This window comes from Perna viridis, chromosome 11, assembly GCF_037379345.1.
Source record: "Perna viridis isolate PV_CMFRI_1.1 ecotype Kerala chromosome 11, ASM3737934v1, whole genome shotgun sequence".
Classification (NCBI taxonomy): Eukaryota; Metazoa; Mollusca; class Bivalvia; order Mytilida; family Mytilidae; genus Perna; species Perna viridis.
The window spans coordinates 28,235,088-28,258,897 of record NC_142455.1 but is presented as its reverse complement, the minus strand read 5'-3'; the positions used below and the strand labels follow the sequence as shown (position 1 = coordinate 28,258,897).

At 32.2% G+C, this 23,810-nt stretch overlaps 2 long non-coding RNA genes across 11 annotated transcripts; one reads left to right on the top strand and one right to left on the bottom strand.

The window, feature by feature from the left end:
• Positions 1–848: 848 nt before the first annotated feature.
• On the bottom strand, positions 849–12,371 carry LOC148603603 (uncharacterized). Of its 8 annotated transcripts, XR_015916559.1 has the most exons (4): positions 10,761–10,899; positions 8,531–8,582; positions 4,967–5,098; positions 849–1,979 (listed from the first exon to the last, which is right to left on the bottom strand). It is a non-coding gene; the product is annotated as an uncharacterized LOC148603603 (long non-coding RNA). The 8 variants fall into 8 exon arrangements; XR_015916561.1 differs by lacking the exons at positions 8,531–8,582; positions 10,761–10,899 and adding an exon at positions 12,122–12,371 and having other exon boundaries at positions 4,967–5,082; XR_015916562.1 differs by lacking the exons at positions 8,531–8,582; positions 10,761–10,899 and adding an exon at positions 12,134–12,371 and having other exon boundaries at positions 4,967–5,082.
• LOC148603602 (uncharacterized) lies at positions 11,063–23,407 on the top strand. 3 transcript variants are annotated; one of them, XR_015916564.1, is made up of 6 exons: positions 11,063–11,134; positions 14,663–14,751; positions 15,927–15,961; positions 16,818–17,040; positions 18,021–20,176; positions 23,293–23,407. It is a non-coding gene; the product is annotated as an uncharacterized LOC148603602 (long non-coding RNA). The 3 variants fall into 3 exon arrangements; XR_015916563.1 differs by having other exon boundaries at positions 16,818–20,176; XR_015916565.1 differs by lacking the exons at positions 15,927–15,961; positions 16,818–17,040 and having other exon boundaries at positions 20,135–20,176.
• Positions 23,408–23,810: the final 403 nt, after the last annotated feature.

Genomic DNA, 23,810 nt, shown 5'->3' with positions numbered 1-23,810 from the left:
TTTAATTAATTTTTGATTATACCGGTGGTGATTAAATAGCAATATTATACGGTCTTAATCGGTAAATCAGTTGTAATATCAGCACCAAGAATGAATTCCTAAAAAGCACTCATTACTCATTGATTTAGAAGAAACTGAGTATTTTTCAACCCAGGTCTTATATCTGAAAAGCCTTTAGAAAGAGACCTGTTAAGACGCATTTCCTCATACCCTGATTCAGGATTTTTGTACGCGGATATTTATGGCGTTCAAGGAAATCATAGTAATAAGCACTTGCTCTAGCGTAGCGAATCAATTCTGAAGCCATATGCAGGAGATGAAGGTATATTGCTGCACAGGAGAGAAAAAATTAAAATTTTTAATCCAAAGTCGCCTCCTTTATCAAAAAATCTTAGTACTGTGACGATCACTATTGTCAAATTCGAGATGTAGGTACATAAAAGATGTTGTAGTCTCCTTTATCTTGACCTCTGTTGGATGTATTGAAGGTAACCATTGAACAAAAAAAGGATTGTTAATGGGCAGTACATCACAATAATAGCGGAAATCAAAAGAATGTAAACCATGGACGAAGAACAGACATAGAACACACACACACAACAAAAGAACATAAATTAACCAAAAATAATACATACAAAGCAAATGAGCAACTCAGACCTCACTTAAACGCTGACCAGGTGCAGCGGTAGGATAAGCATCTATCTGCATTCCTAGAAGCACCCGCTGAGCTGCTTGTACAAATTAAGTCAATAAAGGGGTAAACGACAGAGGAAATAAAAACTTTGAACAAATCAGTTCTCATGGCATACACCGTAACGACCCACGAGTTCATGATGACGACCAAACACTGAAGTAGTGGTACTTTAATTTTGAAGCAACAAGTCTATTTGTTAGAAGAGTTGTGATACGGAAAAAGCTCCTCCAAATTATATTGAACTACACAATCGTTTTATCTTTACATGTCTAAAACTTATTTAATAAAATCGATGTTTTATCTTTATGTTGAATTGCGGATTAATCATTATCATATGTACAGACATGGAAAAAACACAACAAAGAACGTAAAATAACAAAAATAATACATACAAAGTAACAAAAATCAATGTGTAAATTAAAAAAAAATGGATAGTTTGAACTTAGTATTTTACTGTAAGCACACTTACAATAAATCTTGATCGGCTCGTACAAGTATGGCAACATTAACAGTTAAGTATGAAAAAAGCATTCCAGTTTGATACCGCTCTGAGTATAGGTTGCAACTGAATAATTTACACTGCATAACATATTCTCACTAGAATGAAAAATTTCTAAGAAGTTACTTTGTATGTATTATTTTAGTTACTTCATGTTCTTTGTCGTGTCAGCCTGTTTTCTATGTCTGGTTTTGTCCCGGAATTATTATCAAATCTACCATTACAAAATAGCATTTATTAACAAATGTTACTCCGAGGAAGCTGAAATTTAATGTAAGCTTGATATTCATTTAAACGCTGTTTGTTTTCTTTTTTTCTTTCTGATGTCTATGTGATTCAAATTTCTTTATTTCATGTAAACACCAAAGAGTTCTTTCAGTTTATCTAGAAATTCTCTGCATCTTCTTGCTGATGAAGGGTATTGATAGCCATTCAGAAATGGAATTTTTCCTCGTTATTTCCGGCATATAATGGTTTATATATATGTGTGTCTGGATTATCAAAAATTATTGTGTGACTCCTATAACAAATGCTCTCTTCATAGAAATTTTCAATATACTTTAGTCGTTGTTCTGCAATTCTAAATTGCGTTTCTATTCTACTTTATCATAATTTTGTTCATTTACAAAACTTTCAGATTTTGTTCTCGATGCAATATCGATACAAGCATCCAGATGAGTCTCCAGACCATATACCTCGGCTTCTATAATACTCGAAATTAGTCCGTTCTTTAAAGTATTGTACACTTCAACAAGACAAGCGAGAGAACTTCATGAGCAGCATTATCTGTTAAAATGTAAGGACAATGTATTTAGCCAGATAAATAAAATGATGGTGATATACTTTAATCAATATTTTAAGGTATATATGAGTACAAAGTAAGCTTCATGGACATGTAACAAATCCAACTAAACGACTAAGTATATGTTAATTGGTAATATTATATTGGTAATTAAAGATGATAAAAACTAAAATGACAAGAAACTAGTTTTAGTTATTTAATAAAGCCATTTTTGTGGTGTTTTTTTCCATTGATTTCTAAATGTTACTCCGTTAAAAAGCTTTAAATTCTAAAAAAAAAATGTATAAAATATGTTTGTAAACATATATAAAATCTAAATTGTATGTGATGAAATGAATTTGATATTAAAATGTACATTAAAACATCGGTTAACGAAACTTCAAACCAAAACAAATAATTACAAATATCATACAAATTTTGGAAACGAAAAATAACTGCCATGGCAACTAATATGCAAGCAGTAAGTCTTTTTTTATATAAACACTATTGAAATTTTATGGTCGTCATCACAACTTGACTGTCAAACAAGAAGTAATATTTCTATATCACGTAAAAGATTCCATGTGTTACTGAATTGACAAAAACGAAACTCGATAAGAGATTCCATGTGTTACTGAATTGACAAAAACAAAACTCGACACTTACCGGAAATTGTAATTTGCAATACGACGAAATAAGCATGACATACTTTCATGAGTGCAAGCAATATGCCACTCACTGACTTTAGTTATAATGCATGTGTTTTACTTTTTTGCCTCGTGCCTTGTTTTTTTTTAATTTTTATTATGTTTCCTGTTAGCCCAAAATAACATTGTTTTTGTCTGCAAAACGTTTTATATCCAATGTTTATTATCAGAGGTAGACGTTGGAAATAATAGCAGTGATAAGACCTATACTGCTAAAACTCTCTCCAAAGAAGAAATTGTGGAAAACCATAAATCTGTGCTATCCTCTTTTGGTCTCTCTACCAAGGACGATGATTGTGATTTACCGTCTATGTACTGGATTCCTAAACTTCACAAGAATCCATACAAACAAGGTTTCATAGCTGGATCTGCAAAATGTACCACCAAACCTCTTTCAAAACTTTTAACTTCTATACTCACAACTGTCAAAGAGGGTCTGCAGTCCTACCACAACACTTGTTACTCCCGTAGTGGTATTAATTTAATGTGGATCCTGAAAAATTCGAAAGATCTTTTGGAGACAATCAGTTCAAGACTATTATCTGAATATAATAGCATTAAAACCTATGATTTTTCAACACTGTATACTTCTATTCCCCATACTCAGTTAAAATCCCGACTCAAAAACATTATACATCGTTGTTTTTCCAAAAAAGATGGTACACCTAGATACAAATATATAGTTCTTGGTAGAGATTCCTCATACTTTGTAAGAATTAATTCCAAATCATCTTCCAAATATATAGAGGAAGATGTTTACAAAATGCTGGAATTTTTAATCAACAACATATTTGTCCAGTGTGGTGGACGTGTTTTTCAACAAACCGTCGGCATTCCAATGGGAACAAATTGTGCTCCTTTACTTGCTGACCTATTTCTTCACTCTTATGAGGCTGACTTTATAGCTGATTTGATCAGAAAGAAAGAATATCGTTTGGCTAGATCCTTCAATTTCAGTTTCCGCTATATAGATGACGTACTTTCTTTAAACAATCCTAATTTCGGGGATTTGATACATCGCATCTACCCCAAAGAACTTGAGATAAAGAATACTACAGACACTGTGAAGTCAGCCTCATATCTTGACCTACACTTAGAAATCGATAGTAAAGGAAAACTATTGACCAAACTTCACGACAAACATGACGACTTTTCATTCATAATTGTCAACTTTCCTTTCATCTGTGGCAACATCCCTTCGGCACCTGCGTATGGAGTGTTCATATCACAACTCATACGTTATGCCAGAGCTTGCCGAAACTACGCAGACTTTTTGTATCGCGCTAGAACTCTAACAAATAGGCTTCTGGAACAGGGTTATGTTGCTACAAGATTGAAGTCATCACTACAGAAGTTTTATGGTGGTCATCATGAACTCGTGGATCGTTATGATGTATCCATCAGCCTCATGAAAACTGATTTATTCAACGGGTCATAGTTTACCCTTCCTCGTTTGTCTACCCTGGACCTGACTTTTTATGAGCAACTCGGCGGGTGTTTCTAGAAAAGCAGAGGACGCTTACCCTACCGGTGCACCTGGTCCATGCTCCCAGTTTTTAGTGGAGTCCGAGTTGCTCATTTACTTTTGTTACTTTGTATGTATGATTTTAGTTACTTTATGTTCTTTGTTGTGTGTGTCTGTTTTCCATGTCTGGTCTTTGTCCCTGGATTATATTCTTTTGATTACCGCTATAACATTGGTTCCCTTGATTATTCTTTCTAAATATTTGGGATGTATATGTTCTTTAGTGTTTCTGAATGGTCTTTCTGTTTGGATGCTTCTGTATTTTTCCGATATTCCGTGATATATAAGTTGCAAATATCCATATCTAACGGATATCGTGACATGGTTGTCAAATTTAATATTCAGAGCAAATAGGGGCCACTGTATATAAACATACTGATGTTTTGGCTATATAATGTCGAAAATAAATAAAATAATGCAAATATACCACTACACGCATTTAATCGGTTATATCCTTGTCGGAACGAAGGCAAGTGTATTTGTTTACGATATGTTCAGTTACGTATAACGTTTATATAATCTGTCACTGAAAAGATAGGAGTAGGGGAACATCATAATCAACGAACTATAAAAATAGGCATATAGTTATTGGTACTATTCACTATAGACAAAACAATCCCCCCCTCGACAGTTAACAGTGGAATTGAAACGATTTGCAATATTATTGAATAGTCTTTTTTTGCTGAATCATAAAAATTCTGTATTAAATTAAGACCAACATTTCTATTTTAAATCGATCGTTTAAGATGCAAAACATTACCTTCTATTTCAACAAGGTACCCAGGCAGGGCCAATCGCAGGAAGTGCATAAACGTGCTCATTTTTCTCTCTTGGAGACTGATTTCCTCAGGCAACTTGTCTTTTAAGTCTTCTACCCTTAATGAAAACATTGCTTCAAATACAATCGAAATACTAGACAGATGTTAACATACAACCTTTCACAACAATCTTTATTATCGATGAACACAAACGCTATATCTGGGAACGCAAATGTGGAAGCCAATAACTTGTCGTTTGCAATCATTTGTAAACTGTCTTTACTAGAGATTACGTCTTCATTTTCCATAAGCGGCAATGAACGCCAAGCATCTTTATCTTAAGACACCTTTGTCTTGATATTTACTTTTTCGTTGCTGTCAGACATTGTCAACATCTACACAAGTACACATAAAACACTTTACATTCAGAATAGAACAAACAGAAAAGTTTTGTCAACTTTGGTATTTAGTATGTAATTAGTATGGAGTTTTTGATCTTGATTACCATCTATAATCACTAATAATTTTAATTTTGATATGCCCTTAAGAAAGCTCAAAACTCAAAACGAAATTGTAATTCCCTGAACGCTGATTATATGAACCCCCATGTCTGTCTTATGACGGGAGTATTACATTATTATTATGAAAAACTACAGAAAAACAATAAACCATAAAATAATGAACCAAAAACACAATTTAAAAAAAAAATAAAGAAAATAATAATAAAAATACACAAACAAGACATTTCGTTGTAATCAAATATATTCTTATCCTTTACAGGGAAAAAATAGTTACAGTCAATACTCGTTAGTCCTTTCGACCTGTGTCGTGTACATCTTTAAGCAGAACTTACTGTCTTGGGTTGTTCGAACACTTGCACAGACAAGAAACGCATCTGATTTTTTTTTTACTTTCTTGGCAACTAGATATAAAAATGTGAAAGGATCATTATTTCTTTTCAAACAGCGAGAAAATGTCAATTTCTATATAATACCATATGAAATCAATGACGGTATTCGTGTACTCTTTTATACTTTAATGCTTCATTCTACGGTTTTTTGGTATATTGTAAATGTGTAGCCTTTATACTCGAGTAAAACTTAACGTGATCTTGTTTTCAGAAATTAATAAATAAATTGAAATAATGTCAAATAATCATTTTATTATCATTATGTTATTTTTTTTTTTTTTTCATTTTACATTTCAGCCCAATGCTATTATAGAATCAAATATAGAGTGCTACCCTGCTATACACTGTTTTGTCCATTGTTATTATTTGCTATATTTACTAAATCCTGTCATTTATGACGGATAGCGCTATTAATTTAATACCGTACAGTTAGTTATTTCACATGGTTCAAGTCTAATTCGCAGGACCAGATTTTTATGCGCCTTGTTTTGTTCTTACTATGACTAATGTGTAACAACAAAGAAATTACGTAACGATAAAAAATTCTATTCATTAATCCTTTTTTAAAGTACCCTCAGGACTAAGTATTCTGAATCGACATCATAAAAGCACTACTATTGCTAATATCTTCGATAACAAAATCTGTGAGTATCAATCTATCGATAAATGTCATGTCAACGAAAGATGCAATAACGTTTAATGTTCACTTTTTCTTTGATTCTGATATCACCTGAAAGACTAACCAGTTGATCTATTAACTTACATGAAGAAAGCCGGTCGTTACCTATCTAAATGCACACTGATACATTTGTATCGTTTCAACAGACCAAACATGTTCAAAGAGTAATAAGGTTCTAGCAAAAATCAAAAGCAATCCAGGGACAAAGATCAAACATGGGAAACAGACATAAACAACAAAGAACATTCAGTAACTAAAATAATACACACAAACAAACAAAAGCAGATAAACTACTTGGACTCCGCTAAAAACTGGGAGCATGGACCTGGTGCACCGGTATGGTAAGCGTCCTCTGCTTTTCTAGAAATTCCCGCCAAGTTGTCCATAAAAAGTTAAGTCTGGGATAGACAAAAGAGGAAAGGAAAACTTTGACACGATGAACACATCAGTTTTCATAGTGCAAATGGATACACCGTAACGATCCACGAGTTATGATGGCGACCACAAAACGTCTGTAGTGATGACTTCAATCTTTTAGCAACGTAACCCTGTCCACAAGCCTAACTGTAAAAAGTCTAATGCGATACAAAAGGTCTCTGAGGAACAGCAAGCTCTGGCATAACGTTTGAGTTGTGATATGAAAATTCCATACGCAGGTGCCGAAGGGATGTTGCCACAGATGAAAGGAAAGTTGACAACTCTGACTGAAAATTCATCATGTTTGGTCAATAGTTTTCCTTTACCATCGATCTCTAAGTGTAGGTAAAGATATGTCTGACTTCACAGTGTATGTAGTATCATTTAACTCAAGTTCTTTGGGGTAGTTGCAATGTATCAAGTCCCCGAAACTAGGATTGGTTATTGATAGTACGTCATCTATATAGCAGAAATTGAGATTAAAGGATCTAGCTAAACGATGTTCTTTCTATCGGATCAGATCAGCTCAGCCTCAGAAGAGTGTAGGGATAGGTCAGCAAGTAGAGGAGCACAATTTGTTCCCATTGGAATGCAGACCAGTTGTTGAAAAATGCGTCCACCACACCGGACAAATATGCTGTCGATCAAACATTCCAGCATATGAAAAAAAATTTTCTTCTGTGTATTTGGAAGATGATTTGGAATTATTTTAAACAAAATATGAGGAATCTCTACCAAGATCTATATAATTATATCTAGGTGTACAATCTTTTGTTTGGAGAAACAACGATGTATAATGTTTTTGAGTCGGGATTGTAAAATCATAGGCTTTAATGCTATCATATTTTGATAATAATCTTGAATTGAGGGTCTCCAAAAGTTCTTTCGGATTTTTCAGGATCCACATTCAATTAATAATTGAATTAATACCACTACGGGAGTAACAAGTGTTGTGGCAAGACTGGAGACCCTTTTTGACAGGTGTGAGTATAGAAGGTGAAACTTTTGAAAGAAATTTAGTGATACATTATGCAGATCCAGTCATAAAACGTTATTTGTATGGATTCCTGTGGAGTTTAGGAATCCAGTACATAGAGGGTAGATCACAATCATCATTTCTGGTAGAAAGAATTTGCTTTAGTAATGAAGAGGGAACGAATGCAAGAATATAACAAATAGTTTTGTATGACAAAAAAACCATGGGTTAACTTGTTCGATGCAACATGACACAATTTTTGACTAAAAGTTAACTTAAATATAAACTGCTGATCTTTCAAAGGTCAGTTTAACAGCAGTTAACATCACCTTTGTCGAATCTAATTAATTCATGCTTTTAACTAATGTTAATTCAAATTACAATTTGTATTTAAATTTTAATTTGTTTACTTTTTCTGCTGCAATGAATACTACACCCTAATGATCAAAATAAATTTGGATAACAAGAAATTGAACTTTCGGTTTTCTATTTTTTAATTGATTTATATATTTAGAGGAATAGATTACGCTTACAATAACTCAGTACTTGATATAAAAATAAAAATGCTTATCCAACCTCCTTACGTTAAGGCATTCGCAGTGATGTGCACCCACTTGTAAAAGTAATTCTGTGATTCTAAAGCTCTCAGTATCGTATTAATTTTCCCATAGACTTCTATAGTGAAGTGCATATTTTTAGGATTTTTAAAAAAAATATGTATATTGATTCAATAAAACTTTCACTTATGTAGCATTTCTAAGGACATGTGAAAAAATAATTTCCGCAAAGAAAATACGGTGAGTCTACGAAGATCGGACAGAAAAGTAGTCATTTTCCCTACTTTCACTTTCGTTTTGCACTCACCAAACCAACCTTTTCAGTGGAACATTTTTATGATATTATGTTAGATTTTCTCTTAAAAAAGTTCTTCATCTTCCAGTGTGATGTTTGCTCTATTTTATAAGTCATTGTTCATATCTTTTGACAAAACATTAGTTTGTAGAGAGGCAAAAAGAAAATGCACTATATTTTTATAGCATCCATGTTTTGACGTACACCCGCTCAGGGATATGCAATACGATACTGGTACCTATTACTAACAAACATTTCAATATAATCATAAAAGTTGTTGTTTGTCTGCTAGAGTATTCATTTTCATACTGAAAATTCAGAATATCATTGCCCTGCTGCAAACATGAGTTTTCTATTACAATTTTTATATAGGTACCCTATTCCAGGCATAAGACTAGTATCTCAATGTTAGCCAGAAAATATTACTTTTGATAAGAAGCTGCTGCATTAGTCAAACTAAGCAAATTTGTGGTTTATTCTGACATGGTAGATACATGAGCTGTACTATGAGTTCCAAATCATTATTCAATCCCCACTTGTGAGTTCCATATATGGAAATATTAATATCCGAACCTCCTTTTTTGTCTGTAACTCAAGGGAGCCTCTTGTTTAAAGTAAGTATATGTACCGGTACAACCAACTGTTTTAAACTATAGATATGGTCATTTCGATTATAATAAATCCAGAAAAAAATTATACCAACATCATAGTTTTAAAAAAATATAGCTTTTCATATGCAGAAAATACAAATTTTAAGCCATTTTGGTACCCCAGGCAGATACAAATGGACCTCAATATAATAGGAAAAGGATTTTTTCTTTAAAACAGATAGTTATGATGCAAGAAAAATAGTTTACTGGTGTAAATATTATAATAACAATTGTCTGCTTTAGATACTTTTTGAAAAAAATCAGTTTTTATATGAAAAAACACCATTATTTTTCTTGCTGCATTAGAATCTGTCCTTTTGAACCACTTAAAAAAGTCCACTAAAAATTGGCTGTTGACTTTTGTGACATTTCTGTGTTTAAATCAACCACACAGTTATATGGAACTCGTTTTAGCTATTTATTTGAAAGAAAAACAAAAAATTAAAAAAAATATTCATTTTTTCATATATAAGAGGCAATGTATGGAAAATGACTATTTTCAAGTCTTAACCACATACTTAAAATGTGTTGTAACTTGAAAACTATCCTTTATGCAGGAGTATTACTTGCTTTAGGTTACCTGAATATAGATATGCTCATCATAAATAGTAAAGATAATAATTTTATTGAACTGATATCCTAGAAATTCATGAAAACAAAATCCATTTCCAAATTTGGTAAAGATTAACCATAAATGCAAATAAAAAACAGAGCTACCATAAAAAATCAGGTTCAAAATTTGACTAATTCATCTTAAAAGTGTGACCTGCAATGGGGTACTACTTTTTCAGCTGGTGAAGACCACTTGCTGAATATCAAACTTTACTTGAAAAACTGGTTTACCAGGTCTCAGTATCGTATTAATTTCCCCATAGACTTCTATAGTGAAGTGCATATTTTTAGGATTTTTTTAAAAAATATGTAAATTGATTCAATAAAACTTTCACTTATGTAGCATTTCTAAGGACATGTGAAAACATAATTTCCCGCAAAGAAAATAGGGTGAGTCCACGAAGATCGGACAGAAACGTAGTCTTGAACTCTAAATAGCCATTTTCCCTACTTTCACTTTCGTTTTGCACTCACCAAACCAACCTTTTCAGCGGAACATTTTTATGATATTATGTTTGATTTTCTCTTAAAAAAGTTCTTCATCTTCCAGTGTGATGTTTGCTCTATTTTATAAGTCATTGTTCATATCTTTTGACAAAACATTAGTTTGTAGAGAGGCAAAAAGAAAATGCACTATATTTTTATAGCATCCATGTTTTGACGTACACCCGCTCAGGGATATGCAATACGATACTGGTACCTAAAGATGGCATAAAATGCACAAATGAAGAGCAATAGATTAAATTAAATTAAAGAGTAAACAGTAATAAAGTCAAAAAGAATTAAAAATTGTATAATTTTGAACTTAAATTGAACTAATTCACGACGAAATAGAAAGCTTTACCCGTGTATGTATATCCAAATAATGTCAGATTAAAAATCAAGTAGTTTAAGAATCGCCATCCTCGTTATGTTAAGACATAACCTATAATTTAACAAAATATGATTTAAATAGCTAATAAATATAATGCATCAATAATTATATTAAATGCTATCAATTACGAGATATTGTATCCACGGCGTTTATAAAACAACCTTTGTAAACAGTTATTCAGAATTGTATAACTTGAATAGGTAAGGTTATATATGTTTTTTTTAGAAAAGTGATTCTTGAGAAACTATCAAGGGAAATAAGAAATGTACTTTCAAAGATTTTGTGTAGATGCACAATATAAACTTGTCAGTTTACATTCTCATTATCATTTTATCAATTTGTTTGTTTGTTGGGGTTTAACGTCCGAGCAGCAATATTTCAGCTATATTCAGACAATGAACATGAAATGAATGATAAAATGAACATGTAATGAAAAAAAAAGGATGGGTCACAAGGATAATAGAGTCGACAAATTTTGATTGCCACTGGAAAAAGGGGGATGGGTAAGGTCGGGCAATTTAGCCTCCTGTGGCGGAGCGCAAAGGTTCCTACTCCTATCGAATACCACAGCAGGGTTCTTTAACGTGCGAGGAACGTTGCATCTTTCCCAACACGGTGCACCACTATGGTTTGCGGTCAGGTTTTCCGTATTATAGCCTGACAACCCCAGCATGCAACACGCCAGGAGTACCCCATTCCACCACCTGGGGCACACATCCCAGTTGCTCTGTGGGCAGAGCGCCTAGCCACCGGCTAGGTTTCTGAGCACTATTTTATCAATAATCCTTAGATAAAGAACATGAACGATGAGACCTGAAATAATAAATTATACTGTTATGTAATGGCGTCTGGTGCCAACCTATAAACAAAATTAGTTATCATCATATTCATTCTAAATGAGCCGGTGATACTGAATGAAGCACGAACCTTAAACGCTCATTTTGGCATGTTTTGCACGCACAAGTAGTATATAATGGTTGATTGATTGATTGTTGGGGTTTAACGCCCGAGCAACAATATATCAGCTATATCCAGGTGAAGAACATGAAATGATGATGAAATGAAAAATTGAATAGGATACAAGGACAACAGACAGATACCTACATCGACGAGAACAAAGGACTCGTGCTCTCGTTTAGTTGAGGACGGGAAAGTGAATCCTGTTGTTTATTGCCGTTGCTACTAACCTTAAAAGTTACCTTAAGACAATAACTTTCAATTTAAGTTAGGTATATTATTAGTACATGTTGTCCGTCTAGTTCTCCAGGGAGAAATAAACCACATCAAATCGTTAGGTGCAAAGGTCAGTTAAATTAATGTGTTGATCCCGGGAATAAGTCCATTTACTGTAACATTCACCTGGGGCGCCATTGATGTCCGGCCAGTTCTCCAGGGAGAAATAAACCACATCAAATCGTTAGGTTCCAATATTTATTGCAGTTATATGGATAAACAAAAAAAAACCTGCAATAACAATACATAAATTCATAAGACTTGGGTAAAGAAAGATAATCCTGATAGCATAGGTAATTCTATCAGTCAATTAATTAAAATAATATAGTTATTGTATAATAACATTACACCTTCTATAGGCAATTTGATAGTTCTCATATAATACATTTTCTTAGAAAAATGTATTTGTCTGTTGCGCATGAATCTCATGTACAATATTCCACATCTAAATATGTTTTAAACACAGTAACATGCAAAAATTAATTAAGCATGAAATGTCCAAATAAACAACAAAAATCAGTTAAAAATAATGCTTAATAGTTACTGACTGAAAGCCAAATATAGCCAAGCAAGAAAATAATATTAGTTAAGCAAATTTCTTAAAAATGTAACACTTCCTTACCTCACACTTAGGTGCAAAGGTCAGTTTCCCAGTTAATCAACTCATTGCAATACTCTGTGCAATAACTTCAGCAGTGTCATGGTTACATCTGAATACAAGATTACAATAATAACTATTGTGCTTCAAAATACGCACAATTACATGTAACGCATAACACAAATAAAACACTTACTAAATCAAATTAATAAAATTTATGTTTTATCAAAATAATAATATTTTGATCATTTAGACTTCATATTTATTACTGATTTATATTATCTCATTTATCATTTTATTTAACTTTATTCTTATATTATTTTATTGTTTTATAAGTTTATAAGTCAGTCATCCATTCATTCAGCTCAAATCACTCAAAATGTTATTTTTGGGACAATTAACAATTATTACTAATAAACACCTTTTAAAGTAGAAGAAGGTAGACAATCAAACTTCCATCAAAATTAATATTCCAAGATATTCCAATAGTTTTTACTGAGTTACAAAAAAGTCTACCATCTGAGATTTTAAATGTATAGAGAGTGACAACAAGAACAAAAGGATTTCCGTCCAAAAGTGCATGTGACTTTCTACCATTTAAATATTCAATAATCCAAATAATCAATACTACTGAAATTCCAAATAAGGTTACAATCCTGGGTCATATTCATGAACTTAGGTCATATACTTAATTTAAATATAAAAATATAAACACAAGGTAACTGACTGATTTTATTTCTGAATGAGTTTTGATTGTTCAATAATTAAAAAGATCAAGTCAAATTAGGATTTTTAAATAACATTTTATTAATAAATCTCATCTTAAATCATGGAAATTCTGAAAATAAAATTATCTGTATATTCATTATAAAATTCACTCTTCCATATAAACATTGAATTATCAACAAAAACTGTATCAAATAATATTAAGATAAAACCTCGATCTTTAATTGAAATGATTTTGAGTGGGATACGTTTAATCAAAATTGGATCATACTTTGTGTTTGATCACAAAAAAAATCAGGAAAATATACACAATTCGGTCAAATGTGTATCTACCAACATGTCAAATTTTAATTTTTTTAGCTGCAATAATCGTAGAAAACAGTCTTATGTGAATCAGGACATGCATTTACCTAAGTTTACCTGTATAATCTCGTGATTTAATATCAAAAGTGATTTAATACAATTATACATCTATCAGTGATATTTACTCAAATATTATTATAGTACACTTTTCACTCTATTTACTAGGAGTTATATTCGTGAAAATCAGAAAGTTTGATAAATTCTTGCTTTTGTGGTGTCCGTGATAGTTTTGAACATTGATTTTATTTATTTTTTTGTCTCCGTCAAAATATGCAGACTACTTAAAAATCTGTTTTATCGTGATTCTGTTGAAATCTGTTGAATTGGCAGTTAACCAACACTTAGTCTGTGAGTTTATGATTAGGTTTTGTATCCACGTCGTTATTCCATGCATTTCGTCATTTGAATTCGGTTCACTTTTGATTCCTTTCTCACGCTTTCAGCCCCGAATTTCTTCTGTTTGTGTTACAATCATACTGTCTCGAATTCTATGGTTACGAAATTTAAAAATATGCCGGATTTTTCTTTATTAGAAAAGGCAATTACACTACACACGTGCACAGTGTGCAAGATGCGGACCGAGAAAACATCCCGATGTTCAGAGAACTACGCGACATTCCTCAAAGTCCCCAAATCAATACAAACATTTACCCTGTTATAAAATTTCAACCTAATCTGGTGTACATGTAAAGCTGAAAGCATGCATCTCACACCTCTTTCTCATCAAAATTATTAAATCCATCTATGTACATGTACAAATATTATTAACCCACAATCAAAATTTATTTAAATTTCATCTTTTTTGTAGAAATTTGCATTTGCAGTTATAATGCAACCTAACAGTAACCAATTCTAATTCAACAAGCTTCTTGGTTGCAGTTCGATACGACCGTAGAGGTAGAACCCTTAACAATTTAGACAAGTATTATCACAACATTCAAGCTTGATACAACTCTGAATAATAGTAACTTCACCAGAATCATAGCCGGAATTATAGTAGTAACAGTGTGATAAATAAATGTTAAATTCATTTCGTTTTTTAAACATTTTTGTTTTTGTTTTATACAGTTGTTGACTTCTTCACATATTTGATAAATATGTTCCTTCTGTTGATCTAGGTATAAACACATGTTGATTCAATCCGACATAAGCTGTTTAAACACAATTATCTGTACTTTCCCTGTAAAATAACAACTGCAGTATATAGTAATAATGACTGTATTAATGACAATAGTATTCACATGTATGTATATTTAGTTAAAATAGTTAATAGCAGTTATTATAAATATATATGTGTGTATATGTCATGTATACATGCATGAACAAGTACAGCTTCATTTAAATGCTACCAAGATAATAAATATGAAAGTTCTATTACTTAAGTTAAAGACAATATTAAATAGATATAACATAAGGAAAATACAGAAATTTACCACTTGTATGCCTGAAAAGAATACTTGCCAGTTGTTGCAATGTACATGTTCTATGTTTTTGTATGTATGATTTTAGTTACTTTATGTTCTTTGTTGTGTATGTCTGTTTTCCATGTCTGGTCTTTGTCCCTGGATTACATTCCTTTGATTACCGCTATAACCTTGGTTCCCTTGATTACTCTTTAATATTTAAGAATATTGATTATTACAGACTTTCGTAACGTAGCTAGAAAGTGTTGAAATACTAATAAAAAACTTATTTACAAGTGTATTTAAATAACACGGTGAGCAATTATAACACACAAAGACGTGTTTTATTGAGGTTTTCGGATTTTCAATCTGTTTTACGGTTAACACCGAGGTTTTTGATTATTCGAGCAACCCGGTCAAGCATTCACAAGAAAATGTCAGTAGTTTTTAATGACGTATTTTTGGACCTGCAATGTACACTCTTTGAGTTGTTAGTATATTGTTAATGTCTACGATTACAAGATAGGTCTTTTAGATTTGAAAGTTATAAAATTTTGTCAATCTTGTCAAGGAGTTAAATATAGACTACTATCATGACTATACAAATCCTTGATCTTACCCTGTTATTGAGAATGCCGGGAGCTTCTAAAAAATAACCGATTTTTGCAGGTGCAGTGTACGCTTTTTGTGATGTACAAAAAAATGTAAGTATAGTTTTAATGTTTATGATTACAGTTAGGGTACAGGGGCTTGCCATTTTTATGGGGAAATTTGTAATTTTCATGTGTAAATTTTTAAAAAATGGCAAATAATGTCCTAACACCCCCTTTTTCTGAGGAACCCGAGCTGTCACTCCTCATTTTCAAAGTGTGTGGATCCGCCCCTGCCAGATGTGTCCTGAAGGTTTGAAAGTGTTCTAATTACAGGTATTTTTGTGTTTTTACACATGCTAAGAGTTTTCAAGCTGTTCATATTTTTTATTCACATTGAAAATACATGTACATCCTATATATACCCTATATACCCTATATCATACCCTGGAGTCCGAGTTACTCATTTACTTTTGTTACTGTGTATGTTTAATTTTAGTTACTTTATGTTCTTTGTTGTGTATGTCTGTTTTCCATGTCTGGTCTTTGTCCCTGGATTCTTTTGATTACCGCTATAACCTTGGTTCCCTTGATTACTCTTTCACACCCCTAGACCTATATTACATACCCTATATCACATCTCTAGACCTACATCGCATACCTTATTCACACCCCTAGACCTATATTGCACACCTTTTATCACACCCTACACATAGCACACTTGAATTATAAAGAACATATGTGATTTAATGAACGTGACATGCCAAAATCTGTATCTGATGCGGAATTAACCATAGACCTATAGTAACCGGGGAACAATTGCCCTAAGTGGGTTGACATAGGAGTCTTATGTTGATACAGCATTTGATACAGATTTTGGCATGTAATATTCAGTATGGAATGTACATGTGTTTTATATCCATATACATATATAAGTCATAACTGATTATCAATATGGTTCTTTTTTTAGTGCATTGTCAAGATATACCAGATACATTTATTTAGAATGCAGATTTTAAAGTTAGATACATGATTTTAATGACACACGGAAGACACAATTCATTAGATTAGAAATTCTATGTCCATGAAAGTGGATGAAAATGTGATGGATATCAAGGCATGCAAAAGTAGACCTTTCTTAAGAGCTGATTTTCAGGGACATTCATATATGTACAATGTATTGATTAGTGAAGGTAAACATAAGTTTGTTCATATACTTCCAATATACACATTGATTTAAAATATTTTCAAAACTGATGATAGATCTTTTGTAAACATTGCTAGTGTAGAACTGTTGTCATATTTCTTAGTAAAATTTGCAGTTTACATTTGCATGTCGGTGAACAGGAAATTTATACTGAAAACTACAAAAATACATGTGCATGTACTCTAACTATGGTTACTGGCATATGCAGTACAGTATTAATTAAAGATTTCATACATGAAATTATGATATTTGTAATATAATAATACATGTATCAAATTTGTTAGTTACTTTACAGTGTGACACTAATTGCTCATAAATAAATCAACATACAGGGATGGATCCAGATATTTTGAAGATTTTTGTCTAGGACATGAAATGACTTTAAACTTACCACCTCAAACCACTTTAATGATCTTCCTGGTTATGAGGGGATGTTGTTTTAACAATGACCACCTGTCAGCCAGGTGAAAGTTACTCTTACTTATGTTACCTGTTATTAACAGTTATTGAAACAAAGATGTGCTCATGAAGTACATTGTAATACATTTTTGTAAAGTTTGTTTCATTTTATTTAAGATAAATTTTGAATTATTTTAGAGAAAGAAGTGCTTTTTCATTAATACAGTTGATAGATATATTTCAAGAATAACATTTCAGAACACTAAAATATAGTATATATTTATTGTTTTAATATTTTACAATGTAGGACAGAAATTATAATAATGCAGAAATACTGTTTGCAAAATTTCAATCAACCAATATTGACCGGGTGACTTTTTTGTCTGGTTTTGCACACAATCATATCTACATGTAAGAATATTTCTCATCAAGGGAAGGTTTCTGTTCTTCCATATCATGTGGTTAAAATACACGTGCATGTATATTTCCATGCATTTACATTGTAACATTGCATTTATTATTTTATCAAAGACACTGTTGTTATTTTTTTCCTTGATTTCTTTTCAGTGGTTATCCCTTTTAAAGTTTCACTAGATGTAGCGAGAAGAAAGCAAAGGCAAAATGGACTATTTTGTGCTGGGACCCTATTTTAGCATGAAACAAAGTTTATGAATCTCAAGTGCTGGTACATGTCAACATCTCTTAATAAAAACTACAAATATGAAGTGTGATTTCTTATTATTTATTGGTTTGCAAAACATAAGAGTAACTTGTATTGTAATCTTATACATATTTGCGAAGCAATATTGAAGGAAAAACTGAAAGAAATGCACATACATTATTGAAGGCAGACAGGTATAAAACACTGCTTAAGCGCATCATAATTCATAATTCATCATAACGGAGGTACTCTTGGAATATGGGTTCACTAGTAACGTTTTTGTTTTGGAGAGTAGAAAAGATAAATTTATATTCAAGGTACATTTTTAAAAAAGAAAGACATACTCTACATCTCTTTATCCTTGAATTTCCAACTTGATTGAAATCTTAAATGCTAAAATATATGAGGTTCAAAGATTTGTTTAATTTAAAGATCTTTAAACTGCATAGTAGTTTTGATTACAAGACTTTGTATCCTTGTTTGAATTGAAAAATTCCTAGAGAAAGGTAATCATTTATTGTCGTTTACAGGTACCTATATAGGACAGTACATGTACGTCCTCCATTACAACCTTTGACCATTTTTTGTTAATGTACGTGTGTTGTGTCTCCAAATAAAACTTTCAGTTTAACGGGATCACTTCTATATGCGACTTCGGAGGAAAATAATTTTTCTTTTTAGGAAACTAGAAACACTTACCATAAAATTAAAATGCATAATCCAATATTAAACCACGAAATATCGTCAATTTACCACCAATTAAATTTCAAAACTTATCCATCTAAGGAAACCCTCAAATTACAAATCTGTCGAGCAAACAGCACGGTCTAAACTTGTCGTTTCCTGTTCACCATACTTGTAGAAAGTTGTGCCATGCTATAAGAAAAATAATGTCCTAGAAAAGTCTTATTACAGGCATGAAATATTCTTCCCTATATTTTCGATTTTTTAAAAGGCCATATATGTACAATTGACTGAATTTTTTACAATATTTTTCATCCCTATCTTTCAGCTTTTAGGGTTGGCTTTGGTTGTCAAACTGCACTATTGAAAATATTTGAAGACAGGAAAAACATTGGATGATAATAAATTTATAGCCGCAATTTATGATGGATTTAAGCAAAGCATTTGACTGCCTCACACATAGTATTCTGCTAGATAAAATAAAATCATATGGTGTATCAGATGAAGCTCTTAATCTTCTCCGAGATCATCTGTCAAACAAAAAGCAGTGTGTCAAACTAGGATCCCCATTTAGTAAATGGGAGAAAATTTATAAAGGGGTGCCACAAGGGTCAATTCTAGGCCCGGTATTATTAAATATTTTCCTAAATAATATTTTTTTATTCAGGATTCTTCTCTCTATAACTAGATGATGTTATAGAGATGCCTATACTCTTTCTTATGCTGGATACAACCTCGATGAAGTCAAAACAAAATTGGCGTTAGAGAGTTGAAATATGTTAGATTGGTTTGCAGTGTATCAGATGAAAACAAACCCTGATAAATTTCAGGCACTTGCCATTGGCCGAAAAACTTATGATAAAAACATTCTCTCGATCTTGGTGATAATACTATAAAATGTGAAGATTAAGTAAAACTTTTGGGAGTAACAATAGATTACCAGTTCAAATTTGATACTCATATAGCCAACATTTGCAAAAAGGCCACAAAACAGTTAAATGTTTTAAAAAAGGAAAACACTTAAATAAACTGGGAAGGTTAACAATTTAACACTCTTTTATTTCATCCAACTTAAATTATATTCCTGTCACTTGGCACTTCTGTAGTGAGGCTAATACTAATAAAATGGGAAAAAAATCAAGAAAGAGCCCTTAAAATTCATCTATAACGACTATACTAGCACATATGAATGGCTTTTGTTAAAATCAAAAATGCCATCATTGAAAGTACGAAGAATTAGAAATATTGCAGTTGAAACTTTTCAGATACTAAATTGACAGAGCCCAGTATATCTAAATGACTTAATTGAAATAAAGGAAAATAAATATAATTTCAGATATCAGAGCACAGCAAAACTGCCCATGGTCAGAACATCAAGGTATGGGTTAAACTCCTTTAAACATTTTGTTGCAAATACCTAGAATGACCTGTCAGACCACTTTCGTAGAGAATAATCTTTTACTCAATTTAAGAATCTTCTAAACTCATTGAACGGCAGGTCATGTCATTGTTCTGCTTGCAAGCCAGCTCTGCTTATTGCTTTTACATTGTTGACCATTTATAGTGCAGCTCTTTCATTTTAATCATATTTTACATTTGCTACTGTTTGCTATATGTTGACTGATGATGTATGTGTGTTTGCATAAAATGACTAGATAGTTGCTCTCTGCTTGAAAAGATGTTGTTTCATTTTCAGTGCGGCTTCAACGAAGTTCCTTCTTCGAATACCCATTCCTCCTTTTTGTCATTGCAACTTTGATCTTTTACGCAAAAATTAGCTATATACTGAAGTGTAGGAGAGCGTTGAGTCTTTCATTTTGTTATGTGTGCGTATTAGCTGTCTACAAAAGTTTGAAAGGGGCATTAAGCTTTTTATTTTCTTTTGGCGGATATTGGCCACATCCTAAAGTTAAATGGATATTTAAGGATCAACTTCGTTTTTTTTACTAGCAAAGGAGCCATACATAGACTGGTATTAAATTATTACCGGATCATACTCATACGCAATATGACGAGAGGTGCTAGTACAACAAGGCTTGCTCACCGTCCCTGTGCACCTGATTTCAACCCGGTGTTCTGTGGGAGTTCTTTTTGTTAGTGTTTTAGCTTTTGTGTGATGTTTTGTATTCATTTTCTTCCGTTTGTGAATGTAATCTGTTTTGTTTCGTACGCCGCACAAACTTTGTACCGTTGTATATCATCTTGTTTTCCTATTTTCACGTAATTTTGACGTATTTGATTAAACCATTGCGCACTCTTAGATATTATTTTATTTACGATATATGTATGAATATCGTTTGAATGTTTGAATGTACCATAAAGCTTTTATTAATGGTTATTCAACTGTTATATTCTTCCAGTGTAAAGTAATGTAGGTTAATGTAATTTACTTTGCGAGAGGTTTTTGTATTGTATGATAGGTTTTGTCATTTGTCCGTCACCCCTTTTTGCCGCAACAATACTAAGTCCAAAAATAAAGTTCACTTATTATTAGATTAATTTTGATGTTCTAATACACTATAGATGTCAATTGCTCTGATGTTAAAGCTTGTTCTCTCTCTCTCTCTCTCTCTCTCTCTCTCTCTCTCTCTCTCTCTCTCTCTCTCTCTCTCTCTCTGATCTTATTTTCATTCTGAAAACTACTAACCCCTCCCACAATATTCTCCCATCCTATAACCATACCTTAATCGTGTAATAACATTTCATATGATGTAAACATGTAGTGTCAGCTTAACTGGTTTGTAACAGCTATAAAATTACTTATCTTTAATCTAACAGTTAGATAGTAAATAAACAAAAACTACTGGTGGTCAGTGCCACACATATATGCACCTGTGTTTATAATTGCATGATACTGTGGGAAAGTTAATCTAGTTTGTGATATTAATTTGACTTAATAATACTGACAACAGTACTTTCTAAAAATTGCAAAACTAATACATAACACAAGGGAAAAAATATAACAGAACATAACTATCAGTGCACACTTCATTATTGTACATTTTATTTCAAAAGTTATGAACTGATCAATAAGAGAAGGTATTAAATACATCTTATTTTCTGTTAAGTCAATGTCTCGTTAGGATTCTTACACAAAAGCTGTTAATATGGAATTAAACATTCTCATTGACTTACATCATGTACTCTTGAATCGGTTTAGTAAGTATACTTAACATTCAGACAAGGTCATTGTTAATAGAAGTTTTCAGAGCATTTACTCTCCTCATAAAGCCAATGGTTAACACTGACAATCTCTATAATACCATAAGAAACTTAGAATGATTATATGAACGTACCATGCGGCGATTGTCACGACGTTATCGATAGAGTGCTGACTCCAGGTTTTGGAATGTATATTACTTTCCCTTCCACTCTAATTTGGCCAATTACTCTTTCTTAAATCAATTTGGAGCAACATATTTTTTTATTTGTTTTGACTTTATGATACTTGAAAAAAATATGTAAAATAGATATAAAATAGAAAGCTAATGTATTGTATTTATAAGAAAAAGTAAATTGAAAAAAATGAAAAAGGAATGCAAACCTTGAGCTTAACAAGTATAATTTGGTTAATCAAGTAGTGCACTAAAGGCTAAAAACCACTAATTCCACTTCCCATAGGCTTCTATGCTAATTTCACAATATTCAATGGCTATTCTGGACTTTACCTTAACTTTAACCTGCAGAGGACTATATATCAGCATGATTCTACATATGTCAGCTCACAATCCTCAGAATGGCATGTGGGGTTAGCAGACTTGCAGTGCAGTACTGGTCACCGAAAGTGAAGGGTCTATAAATAGCATGGGAAATCCCAGTGTTTTCACAAGATAGGGGTATATTTAAAAATCATTATGGAGATTAGGCTTCACATCACAAGAAGCAAAATGCACCTATAAAATGTACAGAAATGTTTTTCCTTTCAGAAACTGTTTAAATTTGTCAAATAAGATGAGAACTTTTTTCACAGCACTATGAGGAACAGGGGTAATTTCTGCGTAGGACTATTTTTGCGTACGTTCCAAATGCTCATTGGTTGAATTGGTGGTCTGTAACCTAAATTAAATTTCAGAAATAATAGTTTTATTGAAGACTAATGATAATACCACTGTTACAAGCCCCATTGCTCCTACGTCCATTTCTGAAATTATTAAGGTCTATATATTTTTTTTTCACGATTTAGAATTGGAAGGTATTCGATCTCTGAAATATATTTACTTGTACAGGTGAGGTGTTCGGAGGATAGAGTCAAGTATCACATATTACAATTTAAAAAGAATATTATAATTTTTTAACCGCATACAAAAATATTAATACAGAATACAAACACTTTAACTAAAAGGATAAATGAGATTAATTTGTACATTTTCAAGGTCATTAGTTTGTTTTTTACTTGTGACAAGGACTATTCTTATTTTACTGTAAGTTATTGTTCTTTAATATTGGTTTATTGAAGTAGCAAATATTTAGTTTTAGATTAACCATTGCTTTCAGATGGGCAGTGGAGTTAGTAAAATATGTGTTGTATCAAACGGAAGCACAGTAAAAGTGGAAGTAACAATTGGTAGTACAAAACCAGCGGCACAAATGAAGTCGGCAGGTGTTGCAATAGGCCCTGTAAAATTTTTCGAAAAAGAAAACTTAGGGGCTGATGAAATGAAGGCCGTTGTAGAATCTGGTAGGTCATATGCGTTCTCACTTCCAAAGGATTTCAAAAGAGGTAATATAAAATTCACTTTTCATTTGTGTAACGGGAAAACAGAAGAAAGGTATATACAACACGTCAATAAAAAACATGTGATCATCACACGTGACAGAAAAATAGTATATTCTGTTGATTAAAAAAAAATTGGAAATGCGAAAACGGAGTAGATCATCAACAACATTGGGACGAATTGAAGAGAAAACAAGACGAGTACAGATTGAAGATGGAAGAAATAAAGGCTACATATACAATGAACAGACAAAATGTAAGTTTCAATAAGAAGCAACGTCAAAAAGACATCGAACAA